General features: G+C 40.5%; 1 long non-coding RNA gene across 1 annotated transcript; it reads left to right on the top strand.

Annotated features, from left to right (window-relative positions):
* Positions 1 to 3,340, top strand: LOC124386028. Its single transcript, XR_006925838.1, has 4 exons — positions 1 to 195; positions 1,848 to 1,941; positions 2,032 to 2,205; positions 2,447 to 3,340. It is a non-coding gene; the product is annotated as an uncharacterized LOC124386028 (long non-coding RNA).
* The last annotated feature ends 2,660 nt before the right edge of the window (positions 3,341 to 6,000 follow it).

Genomic DNA, 6,000 nt, shown 5'->3' with positions numbered 1-6,000 from the left:
GCTGGAATCAGGAAACCGGTTCCAGCCAGTTTGCGGTGTGAGAGCAGCGGCGGTGATCAGGTTGAATATTAGTTTGCGTGAGCAGCGGATCGAGTCGGATTGTATCAGAGCGGGTTTATATCGAACATCTAACAATATGGAGAGGATAAAAGAGCGGATTAAAGCGGGCAGTGACAGAAACCGGCACATTAAACGGTATGGTGAGTTTCAGCACCAGAGGCCTTGTTTACTGAGCGTCGTTGGGAGACATAACGGTGTGTTCACATTGGAGATCGTTGCGGTGTGGTTGGGAGACATAACGGTGTGTTTACATTATTAGGAGTCATAGCAGCATCATTGTTAGTCATATTATTGTCTCGTTGTTGGGAGTCATGGCAGCATTTTGTCATTAGGATTCATAAAAGCGTCTCTTCATCATCAGGAGTCGTTCATTTTGAACGAGTCTTTAGAGTGACTCAGAAGAACGAGTCGTCTCAAAGTGATTCGTTCATTTTTTTACTGAACGCACCTTAATAAGGAATCACAGAATCTCAGTAAAATATGTACAGAAAACAGAATTGAGTCGTTTTTTTCTCCCTTGACTCTTCTAGTCCGAGTCGTGCAGTTGTTTATATTAGTTTAAATGAGATTTGTTCATTTTGATTCAAAGAACCGAGTCACTAAAATGAGCCGATTCTCCCATCACTAGGAGTTACAGCCCATTTCATCGGCCACACTCTTTAGTCCTTGGACGTTTCCGGTTAGATAACACGCACATTGAGATTTGCACGTGATGAATTAGATTTTAATACAAAGTTACGCCATGATACGATTGTCAGCATTGTCATGACCTGCACCTTCTTGTTTATTTATGACGACACACAGGACTCTGTCGTCACAGATGGAACATTAAAGCTCTCTCCACACATATACACACACACACACACACTTCCACCACAACAAGGAATTAGAGCAACGTTGGCTACAACATGGCACCAAATCTCCAACATTATGAATAACAAATGGAAAATAAATGTTCCTACAGTAAGTTATCTGGAGATAGCTCTCCAGCTATTGATTATTTTAGTAATTGATTGTTTCAGCGATTAATCGAGTAATCGGATTAGTAGTACTTCTTCTTCTCCTTCTTTCGTCTGCTCCCATTAGGGTTAGTCACAGCAGATCATCCGTCTCCATACCCCCCTGTCCTCTACATCTGCTTTTTTAAACCAACTACCTGCATGTCTTCCCTCACCACATCCATAAACCTCCTCCTTGGTCTTCCTCTTTTCCTTCGTCCTGGTAGCTCCATCCTCAGCATTCTCCTACTGATAATAGAGCAACACTAAATATACAAGAGGAAAAAAAACGCGTTTCTTCTTTTAGAAAAATGTATTTTTATTGCTGAAATCACATCATTGCATACAAGAATATCTGTGAAAACTAAACCCATTTAGTGCATTTAATTGCCATATTACATCAAAATGCAAATACAAATATATACATAAACAAATCAAAAATACATTTCGGATTACTAATAAAATAAGGTTTGCCTAATTCCGATTTTTTTCCTCGCAAAGTCTCTTTTCTTTCAATTCCGAAACTGTTTCTCGTAAACATCTGCAGCGTTTCGGTGTTTACCTGTCCAGTGCGCACGAGTTTAGCGGGTGGTGTGACAGTAATAATGGTCCGTGGGAAACGCAGTGCGGCTGGAAATGCGTTAGGAGCAGACATGCGCCTCATCGTTGGGACGTCAGCTGCGTTTTAAACATTTTAGAGCTGAACTGTCCACACGTTCTAACACCTGAGAAGCATTTCAGCTCCTTAAAAATGCTGATTTTATTATGTGAAAATCGTTTGTTTTTCAGAAGTTGAAGATGTTTTTTTGTGGACTTTGACGACAGACTTTTAACATTAGCACCATTCACCTCTGTCTCATCGTCCAGATCTGCCCCAGCTAAGGTATTCGGTTCAGAATCCAATAATAATAATCGTTTACAGCCTGGTTATTGTGATGAATTAATTTATTTTTGTTTTGTTTCCCTTAAACAGGATCTCCTTTGGCCTGTACTTCACTACAACACATTCCACAAGTAAACACATCAGCCTTCATCATGGGTGGGAATGAAGGAGGAGGACGTGGAACGGATCTATGGAGCCTCATCGGGGTTCGTCCAAGCGTCCAGAAATCCCCCACCGACCCTGGGGCAGAGTCCAACACCTCGGGTGAGAATTGTAGTGGTTGGGTTCATGTTTTTTAAAATGAATTTTGCTTAGGCCACACCCACATCTGGTGGTCCCACAGAAAATATATTTGAAGGTTCTCTACAGGGATATGATCGTAACCTGAACCATGATTTTCGAAATCAATCTAAACTGGTGCAAGGTCACATCAAGGTCACATATCTGAAATATTTGTCATACATTTTTCTCTTCCTCTGACCTTCAATCATCTTTTCACCTGCAGGAGGTTTCAGTCTGCAGTCATACCTTGGGCTTCAGAAGTCCACCACTCTGGACAGCATCAAGACCCAAGTGAACCTCGGGGTTGAAAACCCGCCTGACTTCAAGTCCTCCAAACAGGAAGCGACCGGACCGGAGGGGAGAAAATTGTCTGTACACAAACTCAAACCTCGTGACATGAACGTCCTCACTCCGTCCGGCTTCTGACGTTGGCTCACACCTTCCTCCTTTTCTTTTTCTCTCTTCTCCACTCAGGTCGCTCACACGTCCCTCACACACGTCTCACACACACACCGAATATGAGCCAAGTCCTTCAGCCCGATGTTTGTAATACTGATCCACGGTACCTCATCAGTGACGTTTCCATCTCAGTTCCAGCTCGCTGTGATTGTCATGGTACAGTGTCACATGATGACGGAAAAATCGTTTAAAATTAAATCTCCTTTTTTTCTCCCCGAATGTAATGCATTTTTATAGAGCTCCAGACCGAACCGGATTAAACAAGTAACCTGCTTTAACAGCATGAGGGACATCACCAGGAATCCTTTTTTGGAAATTCTGTTCAATCAGTGCCACTTTTATTTCCCAGAATGCACATCTGTATTTCTATCTATGCAGTTTAGGGTGGTCCTGGTTCTTTTTTGTTTGTTTGTTTGTAAAAAAACACAACCGTGTTTGTGTACATAGCTAAGAATCTCCAGCTCAGACAGGGAATACATACGAGCTCCAATCCCATCACAGAATTCCGAAGGTTTTTTCCGACACTCCTGAGATCCAAACTAAATTGCAAACGGTCACGTTCTCTGCAGTGACTCCACACGCCGCTTTTAGTTCTTCTGAAAGTGTTTGATTTCAGTGTTGTATCATGATTACATTTTCCCAGTAAATTTGATCTCTACCCAGGTTTTTTTTTTTCTTTCTTACTGGTGCACTATATGGACAAAAGTTTGTGGACACCTGACTATAAGATTTATATCAGCCTTTTTTAACATCCCATTCCACATTCAGGCGCTATTTGCGCTTATAATAACCTCCACTCTTCTGGGAAGATGTTCCACTAGATTTTGTGGAGAAGTCATTCAGAGATAAGGGTGTTAGTAAAGTCAGATATTGATGTAGGTGATGTGAGGTGAGGAGGCCTGGGGTGCAGTCAGCTTTTTAATCCATACCAAAGGTGTTTAATAGAGTTGAGGGGTTGGCGCTCTATAAGCAGGAGATCTTCCACTCCAACCCATGGAGAGCATGTCTTCATGAAGCTGGGTTTGTGCACAAGTGCATTGTCTTCACGTCTGATCAAAAGGTCATGAGTTCAAATCCCAGCATTTCCAGGCACCCACTGCTGCTTCCTTGAGCTAAGAGCATCTTCCAAATCGAACAGACATTCCATACAATCGTAAAGGTTTGGAAGAGAAGCACAATCGGGTGTCCAAATACTTTTAGTCATATCGTGCATGAACTTCAGGACCAGATTAAAATAATTTTTTTTAAATCCTCTACACCACAAGAGACATTTGGATGGCCACGCCCACTCAGACAAGCACTTACTAAGACAAGATGTACGGATGTTCTTCGGCGAACACGCGTACGTACGTACGTTTACTCGACACACTAATCTCGCACGAGAACACGTATATGCGCAAGACAACATTCAGCTCGTATGCAGGTCATTCCCGACTTACGATGGAGTTCTTTTTATTTTTTTCCAGACACGCCTACGTAACGACGTCATCACACCGGCACAGGAATCCCTCATCCTGTCGCTCGCTCAATAAACAGCTTTGGGTTTGTTAAAGAGTAGCGTAACGTCGAGGTGTTCGTGTCTCCTCGTCTCTCTGTCCATAAGCAATAGCATTCTGCAGGATGTGTTCCAGTTTTATTGAAGTTCTACGCATGTAAAAAAACCTTGCCAGTTTTATTTATTTATTATTTTTCTAGATGTTTCTGCACAATTGTTGGAGGAAATCCATTTTGTATTTCATATTTATATATATATTCATCACGCCTGTTGCTTTTTTTAGTGATGGACTTGAAGTGTTTTTTTATTAATTTAATATTATTACTAGCAAAATGCTGTTTTTTCCGCATTCCAGTTTAGACACCCACATGCACAAAAGTGTGGAGACACCTGGGTTTTATGGGTTTTTTTAGAAACGCATTAATATTCCTTTAGTCTCCATGCAACAAACTCGGTCATGTAACAATTTGAAGATGGATTTCGACCAAAACAAATCCATAAATGTACAAAAAGGTGATTTTAATTGACAAATCCTCATTTAGCCTGAAAATCTGCTTTACACACTTTTTGTGGACAGTTTTTTTTTCTTCTTTCTCAGACAAACAGAAATAGAACAAAATGGAATTGCCTGGTGGGGATGAAAGTATCGCATGGTCGCCATGTTGCTTCAGGATTCCTTTCACCATTTAACCTCCATGTTTATAATTAGGTACCAGGTTTTCCTGACGTAGCCACATGTATTTCATGCTAAACTCACTGCTGAGGTTCCTAAAGGTGGCAGTTTATTGAAAACCGACACTTTTGCATTACAAAGTTTGTTGCATACAAACCAAAACCGCATGCAAAACCCATAAGACCAGGCGTTTCCACACTTCTGACATTTCACTCATTTAATCTGTAAGATTTATCTGCCATGCAGCTGTTCAGTTCGAGTCTGATGCCTTAAATAAAATTTGAATTTTGAGTAAAGTTACAGATGCCTGATTTTTTTTATTTTTTTTTTATAAATCTCACATCCTACAGGTTTTTTATCATATTTGTGCTTTGCGACTCCCAGGGTTCCAGCGTGATCAGATGCTGATATATCAGTGGTGTTTGAGCTCATGATTTCCTCGTCGCCTCGTGCCGTCATGAGACTTTTACACAACAAAAGGACACCGTTTTCCTCGGCTGTGAATGTGTTTTTTTAAGGTTACATATTGCTGCTTTAATCTGTTTATTCATTGCACTTGCTAAAATCTTTCATGCTTTTATAAAAAGATGACTGTTTTTTCTAAGTGTTGAATTTTCATTTTCAGAGTTACATACTGCAGCTTTAATCAGCTAATGGCTGATTTGTTGAAATCCTTCATGATTTAACTTCTTGCAGGCTGTGGATAAATGAAGGTTTTTATGGTTTAGCTCAGCAGCAGTAGAATGCTATTTATCCTCTACCTTAAAGGTGAAAAAAGAGTAATACACTGCAGCTTTCCACGACCTCATGACTTGTTTTAATACACGAATGAGCAGCAAATGCAGAAGAGTTTCTTCCTGTTCTTGCTTTAAAGTGAGATTTCATTTTCATCAGAAGCATCTGACCTACTGCAGCTTTAATCAGTGAATTTTAATTGAATCCTTCATGTCTTTTAATAACTGAATGATATTTCAGAATGGTTCAGCAGCAGTTCATTTGTATACAATGTTTCCCTCTTCTGACTTAGTGATGCTTAGTATTTATTCTAAGTTGCGTACTGCAGCTTTAATCTGGTAATGAATTGCTTCATGTCTCGTTAGACAGCAGTGTGGAATTTCCTGGACAACACACATAAGCACAGAGTCGGATT

Source organism: Silurus meridionalis, chromosome 5 (genome assembly GCF_014805685.1).
Source record: "Silurus meridionalis isolate SWU-2019-XX chromosome 5, ASM1480568v1, whole genome shotgun sequence".
Taxonomy (NCBI): domain Eukaryota; kingdom Metazoa; phylum Chordata; class Actinopteri; order Siluriformes; family Siluridae; genus Silurus; species Silurus meridionalis.
This window is presented reverse-complemented; position numbering and strand designations above follow the sequence as displayed.